Below are 19,015 nucleotides of genomic sequence, written 5' to 3' on the forward strand. Positions count from 1 at the left end.
GTATTGGGATTTTTTTGAAACAACCGATAGGTAGCCATGCAACAGCTATACTTGATTTACTCCTCATTTTTATTTTTGGAAATTTAGATGTAGAAATTTCCTAGTGCTAAGGCAATAGGGAAGGCAGGAATTATAAAGGAGATAAATCTCATGCCAGTGTGTGCTAATTGTTTGAATCCCCTGTAAATGGTTTGGCAGGAGAGGAGGTTGGAACACTTAGCTAAATTGAAGTTTGGGGATTATCTGTGAATTTAAAGTATCCATGCCATTTTGGCCCCTATTAGCACAAGTAATTGAGAGGAAAATCTTGCCAGTTATGCTTTTCCATAAGGCTTAATGTGGACTTCAATATTTAAGTAATTCATTAGCAGCTTTAAATCGTGCTATGGAACAACATTAAAAAGCACAAAGAGGTAGTCTGTGACCTTCAGTTTAGAGATGAGCAAATTGAGGCCCACAGAGGTTACAATGAACTCAAGGTTACCATTTACATTGGAAAAGCTGACACTAGAATCCTTGTCTCCTAATTTTCTGTTGAAAACTGAGTGTGTCTTTCAGGATTCTGTGTTATTTTGTGAATTCTGTGGAGCTTTTCCAATTGTCAGATCCCCAACTCTGCACATGGAATCCTAAGACTAAGGTTGGGAGGAATCAGATGGAGAGAGGAGAAAGTGACAGTATAACATTTTCAATAAGAAGCCTCAAAAATTGCATTTGGGGAAGAGAGCAGTGGTGGGGACAGTGGGAAATTATTTTTACACTAAAATTATAAGCTGTAGAACACATTTAGAGAAATCTTTTTACATTGTTTAGAAGATCCATTAAGTATGGCCTGGCAGGACCTTTCTAGGACAAATCATTAAAGCCCTAAATGGTGGCTACCTCAGATTGAAGTCATTTGCATTATATTATAAAACACATAGGACACTTTGGCCATCAAGATCACTGGGATGGCTGAACTCTGGCCCGCCACATGATTTCACAAATATAGAGTGTACTCCTAACCTGCTTAACAACTGACCCCACTTAAAGCAAGCTGCCATTTTTCACCTCTGGTGTGCTCAGCTTTTAAATAGACCTTGTGGGAAGAAATATTAGACTTTTAATGCAACAAACTTTGTTTCATTGTTTGTTTTCACTCTGGTTTGTTATTTCCTGTTTCCAGTCTTTGTAGGACATTTCCATGTTGCCTGCCCTAAGGATAGCACTACTGTAATTGAGGGGCCCAGTTCAGAAACTATTTCAGAGAGAATCATTCAGTTTCATTTTACGGCTTCATAGCCCAGAACCAGAACTTTTCAAAAGACACTCAATAACACCAACGCAGGGACCCCTCTGGACAACATATCAATTTATATTATGAAGTGAATTATGGCTGTACCCACCAGAGCTGGTATAGTTAAGTGTCTGTCAGTGTTTCCATTATATTTTGAGGGCTTCTTACTTGGTTGCAAAAATACCCTTCAGGCTGAAGCATACAAGTCCAGCCTACGAAGTGAGTGTTTGCTTTGTTTAGTTTTACTATTTAAAAACACTAGCATTCTTTTGTGTTTGCTTGTATATACTGTATAATCAAGACAAGTCTAGTTTTCTAAATCAATATGGCTGCCAGAGAGATAATGGTTTTAATGGGGAAAGCACATGGTGCTAAAGGTCATTTATCTTTGTATGATCCACATTGTTCTCCTTGGAAGATGCCAGATTCCAAAAATGAGGGTCCCAATGTGGTGCAAATGCCCTCAAAAAATTACAAATGTATTAATTTGGCCTCTAAATATTGAATCCAGATATCTACACTTATATTTTAGATGGGATATGACTATATTATGTTTAAAATTTCCTCTGTTTTTCACTAGCCATGCCCCTATCCTTATACTGAATCCATGTAAATTCTTGCCTTTCATTCAAATCCTAGCTCAAACTTACTAATTTCTGAGAAGAAAATAGACTCGGCGATTCTTTGCTTAAGCTACTTTGCACATAATACCTAGCTCCAAGAGAGTAATTGCTATATCATATTATTTGTATGTGTGTCTGTTTCTTTATCTGATTACACAAAATGAGGACAAGGATAATATCCCGTTTATTAGCAGTGTGCTCAACATACTGTATATGCTCAGGAAATATCAGTTGCTTGACTAAATTAGTGAATGAATGAATGAATGAACAAAGTATTCTGTGAAATAGGGATACGGACAAGGACACATAAGGGATTTTAAAAGTTATTTTTGAAAAGTAAGGTCTTGTCTTTAATATGATTTCCCACTTCCAGGTTTCAACCTTCCACAGGGTACAAATTCTCATATGTCCATAATGAAGAATCTCTCAGAAAATTGAATGAGCTGTAAACTCTTACAGGAAAAGATATATGCAAAAGGATTTGTTGAGAAAATTACTGATCAAGAATTTAGGCGATGAAGTGTTTGTTTTGACTTAGTCACTGACTGTGTGACCCTCTTTGGGGTACTTAATAGCTCAGTGATTCAATCTCTCTGCAACTGGTCATAAATAATAGCAGTTCTTATCTGCTTCCCAGAGATGTTTAGGGGCAAATGTGTTAGCACAGCTGAGACAGTTTAAAGAAAAATCCTAAACTGTAACTATTATATAAATTAAATATTATATTGCTATTGTGTGCTATGGGCTAAATAATTTACTGCAAACGGGACTGTTTTGGTGAAATCACATCAATCTAACAACAAAATATAATTGAAGATTTTATTCTTTCATTTGTCATAAGCAATTGGATTATATCTATTCTATAAAGAAATGAAATGAAAAGTAGATTGTTCGATCATTTCTGCATTTGCCATTTGGGGATTGTCCATGTGATTATTATGATGGATAAGCTGTCATATTCTACCTGAACCAAACACATTTTCAAGGAGAGGAGCTAAAAAAGAACTACAAATGCTTTTATAAGAAAAAATGACTGCAAGAGATTTTTTTAAAATCATAGGTTTGCAAACATGCTAATTATTGAGACTTATAAAGCTTCAAATGTTTCTTAAAGTGTAATTCATGAATCATGCCTAAGTATCATCTTGACCATTGTCACCTACTGTAGATCCCCAGACCTCATTCTCAAGAATAAGAAACACTGGGGTGGGGTCCAAGAAACTGCATGTTAAACAAGGTCTCCAAATGATGCCTATGAAGACACTTCAGGTTGGGAACCATTATAAGAGCCACTACAAGAATCATCTTTTGGTTCAAGAGGCAAATGAAGAAAGTACAGAATAAAAAAGATCAGAATAGAAAATTAAACTTCCCTGTGTGGTGAAGAGTGATAAACTCTTCTCTTCCTTTAAAATCACTGAGTGTGAAGGAACACCTGGGTGACTAAGCATCTGACATGATCTCATGGTTCCTGGGTTGAAGCCCCACATAGGGCTCTGTGCTGACAGCTCAGAGCCTAGAGCCTGCTTCAGATTCTGTCTCCCTCTCTTTCTGCCCCTCCCCCCTCCTCTACTCCCACTTGCTGTGTCTTTCAAAATCAAACAAACATTTAAAAAATTAAAATCGCTGAGTATGTTATCTTTTGTAGAATTTGTAAAGGAATTATAAATCAACAGTATAATAATGTTTTAGGGGGCAAAGGTTTTTGTTGTTGTTTTGTTTTTTTTTTAAATTTGAACATACTGAACTAGAAAAAGTAAGAAGAAATTGACAGCTCCAATTTGCTGATTATTACCAGGTTCAACAGTAATTTGTATTTATGGAGGAAAGGAGGGCTCCACAAACTCTTTTGGTCTTTCTTCTGTGACCACTTGGAACCAAGCGAACCTGCTTCAGGTTCACAATCATCTTCATATTTAAGGATTTGTCCTTCCAGCAATTATCAAGACAAGTTGTATAAAAATATCAAACAAGGTATGGTTATAATATGTCTCTATTATTAAATGGATATAGCATTATTGCTTTGTTTCTGTGAATAAGATAGCATACAGTCACATAGAAAATTTCAACAATTGTAGAAAGAATTACAGAGGCAAAAACACCTGAATTTCTGATACAGCATGGCAATTACTGCTCTCATTTCAGTGAAAATCCTTCTAGAGCTATACACCTATTGTAGAATATGATTCCATTTATATAAAATTATACCTATAATTAAATTTGCATATATTTCCATGTATAAATATAAATATATACTCATACATAATTTTATATTTTTACATGTTGCTTTGCCATGCCAATGACACTTTAAAAAACCTCATAATCATGAATACCTATGGAATCAAATGGAAAATAATTAGACCTAGGTTATTGTTGGTGTCAGCTGTTTCATCTCCTTCATTCATGTCTTAATTCCTTGTGACTTTCTTCTTAACACCTCTCTGCTCTAACTTCTACCTCTAAACCACTTTAGCAATAAACATTATATGGAAAAGACAAAGATAAACATTGGTGCTAATTGTCAGTTTTCTGGGCCACAAGAGTATCATGTGAGATTCATTAGCACCCAAGGAATCCTTGATCTAACACTTATTAGAGGTCTTTTCCTGATCTATAGACTTCTGTCAGCATTTCTTAAAAAGTGCTGTCTCAAACAATTGTTCCCTGGATGCTGAAGAGGACCACATAAGTTTAACATTTTATCAAACATGTATTTAATACTTACAATGTTCTAAGTGCACTGTATGCATTGTTTTATTGAATCCTTACATTTACTATATAAGGTGAATCCTGTCTTTATAGAATACTGAGAAAAACTGAGTCTCAAGGACGGTAAGCAGATGTTCACACAATTTGGCAGAGTGGAGCAGGTGGGGGATGGAAGAATGGGGAGCAACTAATTGGAACATGATTCCTTCTGAAGTGATAAAAATGTTTTGGAACTAGATAGAGGTGGTGAATGTATTGCTAATGTACTAAATACCACTGAATGATTCACATTACATGGTTAGTTCTATGCTATGTAAATGTTACCTCAATTAAAAAAAATTAGAGCATGGAATCAAACCTAGTCTGACTCGAGACCACACTCTAAACCATGGCAAAATACTGCCTCCCCCATAGGGGAGGCTATATTGGATCCAAGTTTTTCCAGATCAAACAAAATTAATACATTTTGCTGCAGAAATTTTCAAGGTCTTGTGATGATAAGCATGCTAAATCTCCCATAGGATGACTTGGTATACAGGAAGTTGGTAAGTGGTGTTTCTCAAATTACTTTTTTCATGGAACCCATTTTAACTGGAGTGATTTCTATGAAGATGTGTTTCATAAAATACTCATGGAATACCTGTTTTTCTTCAAAGCTCTGAGAATAACATTTATTACAGAATTATTTTCACTTGGATGATCTACTTAGTATATCAGCAAAACTTCACATGAATTCAGGCAATATAATAAAGACAGAGTAGTTTCCTGGAATTCCCTTTGTGATCATTTCCTTAGCAGTTGTTCATAATAGAAAGAGTAAAAGTGCAAAGAAAACTAAGCAATTACACCTTTTATATTCTATTTGAAACATTTAGTATTTACTTTTTAGTTAAATTTCATGCAAATGATAGCTCTCTATACATAACAATTTAAATTTTATGATAAAACAAAATGTATAGGGGAGCATAGATTTGACATTCTGCAATTTTTAGCACAGCTGCTTCTGGACTTAAGTCTTTCAAAAACAACTGAAAACACTAATTTTCTGTTTTTTTTTTTAAATATATGTTTTCTATAAATTTTGTGGAGTTTTATTTGTCTGGCTATTTTCTCCTAGAGAAAACAATTTCATCAAAAGTTAAAGCAGTTAGAAACTGAGAATAAGGATTTATTATAAAATAATTATTTCCTCTTTAATCGACCCCAATTGTATTCCAATTTTCTATATTAACTATTGTAATTTCATATAAAGAAGGTGGGATTTAGAATCAGTTCAAATGAAGTTTGCCTGTCACATATTATGCACTTTGTGACTCAGCTTCCCCAAATAAACTAATAGGATATTTCTACCTGTAAAATTGCCATTAAGGAGTAAATAAGATATAGATGTTAACCTATCCTTTCAAACATATGTATGCTCCTGACTATCCCACTCATGTAGTCAAGAATTTGGACTCCTGTTTTCTGCAAGCCTGTCATCATTATTTTGTCTCTACCTCCCTCCTTACAGTCTGGAGCACAGGTGAAACCATTTGCTGGATAGCACTGATCCTTGAGTTACAATTATTATCAACATCGTAAGGTTTACATTGGACAATCCCCATTGTCATTTCTGCTGGTGAAACTCTGGCACTGTTGGGGAAAAGTCCCCATATAATCCTGATTGGGTGCATTGCAAACACAGGCTACTGCCCTTAGGCTGTATTTATGTTTCAAGAGTAAAGTGGATAAATTAAAATATAATTTTACACACACACACACACACGCATACACACACACACATACATTTATGTCTATTTCACAGTCTCCCACCAGACTTAATTTTTCCTAATTAAAGAAAACACCACCATTCCTTTCCTTATTAAAAAAAAAAAAAAAAAAAAAAAAAAAAACATCATTCACTGTAAGCTCTCTTCTATTCAGTTGACTTCTGTGTATTTTCCTTAATGTTTACTTTTAGTTTAAGACAATTCTTCTGTCATTGAGAGCAATAGGGAACCACATTTCTTTTCATATGTCAAGTCTGTGATGTGGCCACATATGGACACTGATGGGAGGTGAGGAGAGGTAGAAAGAGGCTGAATCTGGGCCAGGTCTGAAGTACCAGGAAGCTACCCAGTCATAGCTCTAACAAGATGCTCTGAAGTACCACCAAAAGCATACTCATGGCACAAGTTGTTTCCAGGTTCATAGAAAGCACTCATGCCAAAGATAGAGCAGCAGTGACAATCAGTGGAGAGTGGATAGCCACTTGCCAAAGTCAGTTACATGTGAGAACTTTGTGTCCCTCCTCCTTTCTCTACCCCAATCCAAACAATTAACAGGGAAGGAGGAAGAGGCATGAGGAAGCAGGGCATTTTGGCACCCTCCTCCCATTCCTTCACTCCCACTCATTCCCATCGCCTACTACCCCAAACACATTCAGAACAACTAGAACATCAAGTCTAGGCTGTGCCCAGGCAAGATGAGAATCTCTGAATTAAATATGAGGCTGAAACTTGAAAATAATCAGAATTCTTAATAAGAAAAAAAAAGACATTTTCACAGCAAAAAAGTGGCTGAAAATATTTGGGATCCCCAAATATGATGAAGGTAGTAAGCACACTACCCAGTAAGAAGTGGGTTTGCCAGAGCATGGTAGATAGTGTTTAATGGACACAAAAATCATGTTTTATACTTTCAGTATTTCAGACTCTTATCAAGCCAATTTTGATGATCTCTGTAGTAAAATAACTTTCAAAAGCAATCCTTCTACAAGTTTCTGTCTTTGAACAAGGAGGTCCCTTGCTCCCTTTCTTTAGTCATTATTCTATCTATCTCTATCTCTATCTATCTCTATCTCTATCTCTATATATTTCTATATCTATATCTATATCTATATAGTTCTATTTCTATATCTATCTATATATTTGTGTGAAGGAGAGAAAGCATAAGCAGGGGAAGGACAGAGGAAGAAAAAGATAATCTTAAGTAGGCCCCATGCCCAGCACAGAGCCCCACTAGGGGCTCAATCTCAGGACTGTGAGATCCTGACCTGAACTGAAATCAAAGTCAGATGCTTAACCAACTGAACCACCCAGGCACCCCTAGTCATTCTATTTCTAGTCCACTCCATTGAGACTCTCTACTAATAGGTATATAGTCCAGGCTGTATTTGGCCCATCTGTTCTGGTAGTGGCTGACCTGGTTATTAAAATATTAAAAAACTTAGATACAACTGGTAAACAGGCACTGACTCAAATCCCCCTTCTTCCCACTGCCCTTACAGTCTTGGCCTATCCTTCAGAAGCCCCCACAACCTAGCAACTAAAGGGTTAATGCTAGTACAGTGGGGGGGCCTCTTGTCCCTTGTTCCACTGAGTGGACTTATGTTTGGTTTATACCAGCACCATATTAATTTTCATTCTCAAGTATAAACTGAATCTATTACAAAGATTAGCACATGAGGCAGGAATCTTAAAATAGTTAATGTCTCTCTTGAATGATGGATTGTTACTTTGCCCCCCGATGTCCTCAATTAGCCAACATGCTCTAGTCTTTCTAGACTTTCAGAGACTCCTTCCTTTCCTTCTCTCACCTGGTGTTGTACATTTGTTCATGATAAACTCCCAATCTAGCCTGCTTTACTGGATTTCCATGGATGTATCACCATACATCTCAGATAATGGATTTGCCTTCTGAACTGAGCTTTGTTATAGTATCTAGAGAAAGAAGTCTTTACAAAATATCTACTGTATTTCTGTAGATTATCTGAGCTCCAGATCTTAGCCTGATCAGATCAAGCCTTTCGTCTCTCCCTGTGTCTATGCCACACACCAAAACTTCAATTTAGTTTTTCCACTGAAAATTTCATATCTTATTGACACTACTCACATACTGGTAGTATTAAAGGTCTATGGTAAATGAGAAAACCTTAATGTTTTATATAAAATTTCAAGTCCAGGGAATTAAAGAACATTTACTTAATAACATACAATAAAATTTTGAGAGTAAGAGACCATTCTGTGCTTCAGGAAAATATAAGGGCTTGAAGTTACTGTCCTTCAAGACATGCTTCTATTTCATCTTGACTATGACATTATTTTAATCTTTATTTCTTTTCAAAAAATTTTTAATCTTTATTTCTGGGAGACAGAGATAGAGTGCAAGTGGGGAGGGGCAGAGAGAAAGGAAGGCACAGAATCTGAAGCAGGATCCAGGCTCTGCGCTGTCAGCACAGAGCCTGACGCTGGGTTCGAATTCACAAACTGAGATCATGACCTGAGCCGAAGTTGGACGCTTAACTGACTGAGCCAGGCGCTCCTTTAATCTTTATTTCTATCCTTGATCTCCCCCCAGGGCTTCAGACGTATATGCCACCTGCTTCCTGACTGCTTACCTGTCTGGATTTCCAGCTAATATCTCTTCACCTTCTCTATCAGCCAATGTATGTATTCAATAAGATTCATAAGATTTCAAAACTCAACACTTTAAAAACAATCCGGTTAGGGGCCCCTGGCTGGGTCTGTTGGTTAAGCATCTAACTCTTGATTTCAGCTCAGGTCATGATCTCACAAGGGGCCCTTTGCTGGGCAAAGAACTGCTTTGGAGTCTCTCTCTGTCCCTCCCCCACTCATGTTCATGCTCTCTCTCTCTCCCTCCCTCTCTCAAAATAAATAAATAAACATTAAAATGAATGAATAAATAAATAGGGGCATCTGGGTGACTCAGTTGATTGAGCGCCCAAATTCAGCTTAGGTCATGATCTCACGGTTCATGAGTTCGAACCCTGCATCAGGCTCTGTGCTGACAGCTCAGAGCCTGGAGTCTGCTTCAGATTCTGTGTTTCCCTCTCTCTCTGCCCCTCCCCCACTTGTGCATGTGCGCTCTCTCTCTCTCTCTCTCTCTCAAAAATTAACATTAAACAATTTTTTAAAAGATGAAAGAATAAATAAATAAAATAATCCAGTTAAAAAATGGGCAAGCAACATGAACAGACATTTCATCAAAGATACAGGTGCCACATGAGCACATGAAAATATGTTCAAAATCATTAGCCATTAGCAAAATTAAAATTAAAACTATAATGTGATATCATTAACACCTATCAGAATTATAAACACCTATCAGCATAACATAATCATAGGACTAATACATATGCTGTTCATTAGATGCAAGCAAGAGGATCTGTCCACACTCAAGGTATGAACATCAAGAGGCAGGATCATGGGAGCCACATTAAAGTGTGTTCACAATGTTTGTTATATAAAATGTAGAACACATATCAGAGTTTCAATAAAAAACAAAAGTCACACATATATCTAGGTATACTACATAGAGATAACCACTGTTAATGATGTTGAATTTTTTTTTACAGTCTTGTATGTACTCTTCTTGAAGTCTATCCCCTAACAAAAAGATATATAGATCTTAAATATATACCTTCAAGAACAAATTGGGTGGATTTTACTTTCTAATTTCAAATCTGAACCTTTACTACTACTTTCAGTGTTTTAGTCCTATTCTTGACCTCTTTCCACCATCCTGTCTTTATATTTGACTTTATATTTGACTTTATATATTGATCAGTTCATCCTCACTGTTCAAGATACTTGAAGTGTCAACCCCTCCAGGAAGCCAACTTAATTGAAATGCTTTTCTATATGGCCCTTTATTGGAACCTCTCCATTGTACTGTTACCACATTGTTTTAAAACGATGTTCACATGTATCCTCCCTTCTAGATTATAATTCCCTTATACAGCAGAATACACATCTCTTTCTTCTTTGCACCTTTAGCATCTAGTCCAGTATATATAATACATAATAATTTCTCAGTAAAGAAGTTGAACTGAGATACTGAACTAAAAACCAAGTGTGGGTATGCTATGAAGGTAGTTTTGCTAAGCCATCTATATTTTACTATGTGTTTTCCATCCTTGAGTACACTAACAAAACTTAAAATTAAATTAAGGAGATTCAAAACACTCTTACACAACATAAAAACCCTCTTATCACATACAACTCTTTAAAAAAGGAAGAAAATAGAAAAAAAAATCAAGAAATTTGCAACAACTCTTCCTTCACTAGAAAGAGTACCCACCCAAAGATGAAGACAAATATTATTGCACACGCTTACATAGCCTGAAATTTAAAAATGTTATTAGAGTAATTCCTCTTGCATTCACAATATGATTGAGACGATGATTAAGAACTTTCATGAAAAACCCATCTCATTATAAAAATGGGAAGGGCTAGAATAGCATTTAGTTATGTAACAGGTGGAAGAGTTTCTATGGACAATTTTGTCATTTTAATACCCGCACAACCCCTGTGATAATTATTAGTAAATTCATTTTGAATTCATTTGAAGTAAGTTGTCCAGGATTCCACAACTAGTTAGTGAGAGAGCCACACTTAAAACTGGAAGGCTCAGTTTCAAAGCCACAATCTTCCTATTTCTTTACACTATGAGAACACCAGTAAATACCATAGTTTTCAGTTCATTACTAGAAACGTTGTTCCCTAGAAAAAGAGGGAAAAGAGTAGTAAAGACTAACAGCAGGCTTGGGTTTGAGGCTACATATCTATGGGAAACCATCATTATTTGCATTGTGTTGTGATTGATTTCGCTCCCTGCCAAATGTCATGCCAAAGCCTTGACACAACAGAGATTTGTGCCTGCAGCCATTCATTCTGTCTGGCAGAGCACATCAGCTGGCATATTTTACATGGATATTCTGAAATCACACCAGTCTCTGAATAGGTACTGAAAGTGACTAAGAGAAAAAACTATATGAAAAATAGAGTCAGGAGTCATACTCCAAACAAAACAAAACAAAACAAAAAACTAGAAGCATGTTTCAATTTTTAAAAATCAATTATTCATATATTGAATATTATTTATGTGGATATACTTTTAGACATTTATTTTTCATAGAGAACTAATATGCCAGAACACATACAGTATGTTTTGGGCCAAATGTAAAATATAAACATGAGTATATAAGCGTATTTCCCCAAGTATTATGCTTGCATAAAATAAGATATCAATTGTTATTGAGATATATATCTACATTTTTCTTATAACCACAAACCTACTTTACACTTTCCTTTAAATATAAAATCAATTTTTCACACAAAAATAATAAAAGAACTGTTTCACCCATTTCATTGTGGGGTGGAAGGATGCAAAATAGGGTAAACGATCTAGAGAATTTTAGAGAAACTATAAGCAGACATCTGTAACTCCATTCATTATTTAAATACCTCCAAAGAAATGACAAACTTTCTTTCAGTACCCTATCCTAGAACTCAAATTCCATATGTGCTACTTTAAGCAAATTTTTTCTTGCTACTTCCTCCATAGAGAAGGAATGGTTTTAACAGCTCCTGTAGGTGGGATCCATTTCCAGCTCCTTCTTCTTTCTCCATTACTATCCCTAAGAATCTTAGTTCCTTTTGTCTTTACTCCTGGAGTTCCCACTATGTACTTTTTATTCATTGTATAATTTTTCTTTTTTGGCTCCCTCTCAGGATTCAAGGTTATTACAATTCATGATATTTATAATGTTCTTTTCCACATTTTTTTTACAATAATATTCCATTTGAAATTAAAGGCATCCTGTATTGGCCTTATACTCTCCTCCTTAGCTTTCCTGTAGTGCATTTATATAATTCTTACTGAGCTTTATGTATCTTGCTGTTTGCATCTTCTTCTCAAATCCACTTGTAATTTCACTATCTGGTCCCCCCAAATCCTAGGCACTAAGGTAGATCTTGACTGATATAATTCACTTTCATATATTCTATCTTCAATAACTGAATCATCAGAGTCATTAAAGACTAGTTTACACAACTTCTATTAAACTTTGAATAGTATCATTCTTTTACTATCAAAGGCATTAGTTATAACTATTCTTTGATTATGTGTTGTATGGATTAAGACTTTCATTGCTCAGGAAATGATATGTGTTTAATAATCAGATTTTTGATTCTGATGTTTTCTCACTAGTATAATGTTTTATCAGCTTAGTTTATCATGACATGAACATGTACTATAATTGAATATATCTAAACACATGACAGTAATATAATTACTATAACTTTTTTACTATTAAAACATTTTTTATTTATATACTTTACTTGTGGAGAATATTTGAAATATACTTTAAATGTGCATACCTTTGTCCAAGGCACATCCTGCTGTGGTCTCAGGACAGGAACCTATTGTAAAAAATATATATATATAATGTTTTCATTAATACACTTAGTATAACAGATTGAGAAATACTAAAACATAAAATTAAAACAAGAACATGTTTTAATGCTCAACTATTGCTCAATATGAGTATCTATCTATTAACTTCCCAAAATACTTTTGTATTTATTTTTTTGCTTTAGTTCATTAAGGAAAAAAGAATAAGGTATAAATATTCTAATATACTTCTCAATCTGAGTCTCTAAATGAACTTCATTCCTTTATATCTTAAAAAAAAGCATTTTTTTCCTAGAAAGAAACATAGAGGTAGATTCAGTTCCTGATACACAACAGTCAATTTCAGGCAAAAACTCAGATAACACTTATCAAAACTGCTAAATGAATTATTATGTTCTGAATAGGAAGATGAGGAAGTAGGTTAAACAGGTTCTATGATAATAAAAATCCTATAATATTTGTTCATCAAAAAGTGGCAATGGAACATCAATTAAGTTAAGAGAATCATTTTCACAGTAATAATAATGTTTTAAATTTTCAGGCAATGAAACTAGAATGTATGTTCAGATAATAGATTTAAATGTGTTCAAATGAACTTGGGTACTTCAGAAATCAAAAGAGGAAACAGAATCACATATTGCTGCATAAAAGACCCATATTTCCATGATTTCTTTCAATTTTATTATTCTATTAGAGGCAGCGTCCTATTTGCAAATATGTGGATACCAATCCACATAAAATCACAGATCCAAATGTAAGAATTCTCATTGCAAATGTGACAACGCTGATTACAAAAACTTCAATTAAATGTAATATCAAAGAACCACTTACTTTGTCCATATTTTTTGACATTCTATCTACTTGAAATTTCCAGATGTGAGGGGGGTAGAAATCAGAAGGCATGAACTTCCTTGTGATCTCCACCAGTATGTTGTAATAAAAGTTTTACCATGAATACATAAATAAATAAATAATAAAATATATAGCATGTATAAAGTAAAAGTACGTTTTTTCTTCCATATTTAAAGTTCACAAACTCAAAGAATCTTAACTCTAGAAGACACCTGAGTAAACTCAATTCAAACTGTGAATTAGGGATTCCAATGTTATATGGAAGTGTCACACAAGTCCCTGGATAATCCAAGGGAATCAATCCTTTGGGTCACGCATAATTTTCTCTCAGCCAGTATTCAAGTACAGCGGATGTGGACACAAATGCAGACACATGCGTGCACACACGCGTGCGCACACACACACACACACACACACACAAATTTAGGCTATTTTCTTTGTTCTATGGCCAAACCTAGAAGATCACATTTCTTAGATTTGAACCTTAGCCCCTGAATTACTAGCTATACTGGACAATTTACAAAACCATTTCTGAGCCTAAGTTTGTTTTACATAGATGAAGTCGTTGCAAAGATTATATGAGTTAATACAAATAAATTGCTTAGAACTCTTCGTAGGACATAGTAAGTAGCCAATAATTGTTGGCTATTAAAAACTACAAGACATTTGAAAAGTAAAAATTCTTCAAAAACCCTTTAAAATTATTAAATAATTTGGACATTTAAAAAATATTTCAAATGATATTTCTAGTCTACTAATCATCTCTTGAGTATGAAAATCTCCATTTGTATTTCTTATATTTGAATATAATTATAATTATATTTTCATATTATAATTGTGAGAAATAATTTATAAATGTAACTATGGATGACAAACTTCATTCATGAAAGAATCACTAAAGAAATCGAAGTAAAAGTGGCATTTTTTTTCAATGAGGCATTTTAAATGGTTATTTAACATCTGGAATTCTATGTTCTGTATTTTACTCTTGCTCTGGAATGACTAAAAGAACAGAAAATCTTCTTAAATGACAGGGAGGCACTTAACGTTTTCCATAGGTCAGGCAAGAATCCGATTGTCTAATATCCATGGGAGCAAAAGTATGTGACAAAGAGACAGTACAAAACTGGATTGCCAGTGTTATTGCCAGGCTATAATAAATTTATCATAGAAAGACCTGGTATCAATAAGGAAGAGTTAGATTGACAAAGCAAACAGATAATCTTTAGCTACTTTGCAAGCAAAAAGTGAAACAAAATACATTAGTTACAGAGAGAGAGGCAAACCATCAGAGACTCTTAAATAAAGAGAACAAACTGAGAGTTGATGGGTGTGGAGAGTTGGGGGCACGATGGACATTGAGAAGGATTGTTGGGATGAGCACTGGGTGTTGTATGTAAGTATGAATCATGGGAATCTACTCCCAAAGCACACTGTATACCCTGTATGTTAGCTAACTTGACAATAAACTATATAAATCAATTGATTGATTATAAAATATATGAAGATTGGGTTAACTAAGTACAGGGTAGAATTGGAAGGGGGAAAATGACTTGATAAGAGAAAATGAACAACAACAACAACAACAACAACAACAAAAAAACAAAGGGAAGAAAAAAAAAAAGAAAAAGACAGGAATAAAATAATACCCTGGATAAGGAAAGCACTAAATGCCAAACCTGAAAGGTACACAACATATTTTATAAAGTATGTTTTGATCAGAATCTCTTTTTACAGATCTGGTGGTGGAACTCAAGGAGGGTTTGACACTAATTCACATCATTTTAATGTTTTAACTCAGGGATATTTTTTTAATTTTATTTTTAAGGAATCTCTATACCTAATGTGGGGCTCAAACCTACAACCGTGGGGCGCCTGGGTGGCGCAGTCGGTTAAGCGTCCGACTTCAGCCAGGTCAAGATCTCGCGGTCCGTGAGTTCGAGCCCCGCGTCAGGCTCTGGGCTGATGGCTCAGAGCCTGGAGCCTGTTTCCGATTCTGTGTCTCCCTCTCTCTCTGCCCCTCCCCTGTTCATGCTCTGTCTCTCTCTGTCCCAAAAATAAATAAACGTTGAAAAAAAAAATTTTTTTAAAAATAAAAAATAAAAAAAAAAAAAACCTACAACCGTGAGATCAAGAGTCACATGCTCCACTGACTGAGCCAGTCAGGGGCCCCAGGGATTTTCTACCAAGGCTAATTTCCTAACCCCCATTCTTGTGACAGGAGACATATAACACAGCTGGGGGTAGCATGCTACTAGTTGCTACTGGCATCTAGTGCGTAGAGGCCATAGACACTGCTAAACATCCTTTAATTCACAGGACAGCCCATCACAAAAAAAGATTCATGCAGCCCAAATATCAATCATGTGCTGGGGCGCCTGGGTGGCGCAGTCGGTTAAGCGTCCGACTTCAGCCAGGTCACGATCTCGCGGTCCGTGAGTTCGAGCCCCGCGTCAGGCTCTGGGCTGATGGCTCAGAGCCTGGAGCCTGTTTCCGATTCTGTGTCTCCCTCTCTCTCTGCCCCTCCCCCGTTCATGCTCTGTCTCTCTCTGTCCCAAAAATAAAAATAAACGTTGAAAAAGAAAAAAAAAACAAAACAAAAAAAACAAATATCAATCATGTGCTAATGTTGAGAAACCCTGTCTGTCTTAGCAGAGGAGGTGGAGTCGCCTCTTACCTCAGTGCTTCGCAAACCTTTCCAAATCATGAGATCAGATCATTTACATAGAGTGACTCTTCCAGGAAAAAGAGAACTGACCTTGGTCAAGGTTCTTGAGAAAGGATATTTTAGTTGAAATTAATCTATTTAAACATTGCCCATCTAGCAGTTAATGTAGCCATGTATTAAACACAGGTTGATCAGATGCTAGTCATCAAGATTACACTACATCAATGTGAACTCTATACATAATGGTATTCCCGCTGCTTTTCTCAAATGTTTTGCAACATCAGAAAATATCCTAGTAAATTATCTGATTTTATTCTTTAAAAAAAACTAAATTCAAAGTTAGATATTATCCCATTTGAAATAATTCAGTTTAAGTGTCAGGTTATTTACCTTATCATTATTAGAAATTTAATAATTCATCATAATTCAATAGCTAACTAAAATCATTTTTATTTTTTAATTTTTATTATTTTTTTACTGTTTATTTTTGAGAGGGAGAAAGAGAGACAAAGCGTGAGTGGGGGTAGGTGGGGCAGAGAGACAGGGAGACACAGAATCTGAAGCCAGCTCCAGGCTTTGAGCTGTCAGCACAGAGCCCGATGTGGGGCTCAAACACATGAACCATGAGATCATGACCTGAGCCAAAGTCAGATGATTAACCAACTGAGCCACCCAAGAGCCCCTAAAATCATTTTTAAAGAAAATGAGGTGTTCAATGTTATTTTATTTTTACTTTACACCAAATTAACAACTATTTTAAGTGAAACTAAGTTACATTTATATTGATTATTAACATAAAGATACAATATACATGGCAACATGAAAGAAAACTAATTTTTGAGAACAGGTAAATTGTCACTAATATAAACTAAAATGTAATTTTGCATTATTATTGTTTTGCTCATTTCAGAATACCTCATTACTATCATGTTTCTTAGAATATTTAACCTGTAAAGTATGATGTTTCCTTGTTATTAATTTAGTGGGATTCACAACCCAAAAAACATGCCATGTTTTAGTTGGTAAATTTCCTTCAAGGATATCTACAAAGGCCAAAAATTTGGGAGAAGAGAATCCTTAAAACCTTTCATCAAATACAGATGAATTTCTACAGCTAAAACCAACATATTGAGAAAACACAAAGGAAAAGAATAGGAGAGTTTCATTTGTGTTGCTATTATTGTGATTCAAAAGAAAGGCCCATCCAGATGTATTTAACAGACGTATTCAGAACATTCCACCCTAAAACATCAGAATATGCATTCTTTTCAGGTACACATGGAACATTCTCCAGAACAGATCACATATTAGGCCACAAAACAAGTCTCAACAAAATAAAAAAAAAAAAAATCTAAGTCATACCATGTATCTTGTCTGACCACAACACTATGAAGTAGAAATCAATCACAAGAAAATATCTGGAAAGAGCAAAAATACACAGAGGTTACATAACCTGCTACTAGACTATAAATGAGTCAACCAAGGAATCAAAAAAGAAATAAAAAAACTTACATGGAAAAAAATGAAAATGGAAACAAAATGGTCTAAAATCTTTGGACTGTAATAAAAGTGGTCCTAAAAAGGAAGATTATGGTAATACAGGCCTACTCAAAGAAGCAAGAAAAATCTCAAATAATCTTACACCTAAAGGAGCTAGAAAAAGAACCAAAAATATTATACCTAGAAAAAGGAGGGAAATAATAAAGATTAGAGCAGAAATAAGTGATATAAGAATTAAACAACAACAAAACAAAACAAACCAGATCAGTGAAACCAAGACCTTGTTTTTTAAAAAGATCAACAAAATTCATAAACCTCTAGCCTACCTCATCAGGAAAAAAGAGAGAGAGGTGATCACCAAATAAACAAAATCACTAATGAAAGAAGAAATAAGCAACACCACAGTAATGCAAAAAATTGTAACAGAATATTATGAAAACCTTTATGCCAACAAACTGGACAGCTTAGAAGAAATGGATAAATTCCTAGGAACATACAATATACCAAAACTAAAACAGGAAGAAATAGAAAACTTGAACCAACCAATAATCAACAATGAAGTTGAATCTATAATCAAAAACTCAAGAAAAACAAAAATCCAGGACCAGACAACTTCACAGAGGAATTCTACCACACATTTAAAGAAGAGATAAAGCCTATTCTTCTCAAACTATTCCAAAAATTAAAACAGGAAGAAAAACTTTCACATTCACCCTGATACCAAAACCAGATAAAGATACCAAAAAAGAAGAGAACTACAGGCCAATCTCTTTCATGAATATAGATGTAAAAATTCTCAACAAAATATTAGCAAACAGAATCCAACAGTACATTAAAGGTATCAGAAGCCACAATCAAGTGGGAGTTATTCTGTGATACAAGAGCAGTTCGATATTTGCAAAACAACCAACATGATACATCACATAAATGAAAGAAAGGATTAAAACCATATGATCATTTCAATAGATTCAGAAAAGGCTTTTGACAAAGTACAACATCTATTCATGATTAAAAAAAAAAACACAGCTTTGCAAAGTAGAGGTAACATATCATAACATGATAGAGGCCTAACATGAAAAACTCACAGCCAACATCATACTCAATGGTGAAAAACTGAGAGTTTTTTCCCTAAGGTCAGGAACAAGACAAGGATGTCCATTGTCATCACTTTTATTCAACATAGTACTGGAA

At 34.9% G+C, this 19,015-nt stretch overlaps 1 long non-coding RNA gene across 1 annotated transcript in view; it reads right to left on the reverse strand.

Moving 5' to 3' along the window:
* The window catches only part of LOC116738427, a 362,032-nt gene extending 349,219 nt beyond the window's left edge, over positions 1 to 12,813 (reverse strand). Inside the window, exon 1 of the long non-coding RNA XR_004344354.1 lies at positions 12,771 to 12,813. This is a non-coding gene — a long non-coding RNA (uncharacterized LOC116738427). The remainder of the gene's footprint in view (positions 1 to 12,770) is intronic.
* Positions 12,814 to 19,015: the final 6,202 nt, after the last annotated feature.

The sequence above is a fragment of the Lynx canadensis genome, chromosome D4, assembly GCF_007474595.2.
Source record: "Lynx canadensis isolate LIC74 chromosome D4, mLynCan4.pri.v2, whole genome shotgun sequence".
Classification (NCBI taxonomy): domain Eukaryota; kingdom Metazoa; phylum Chordata; class Mammalia; order Carnivora; family Felidae; genus Lynx; species Lynx canadensis.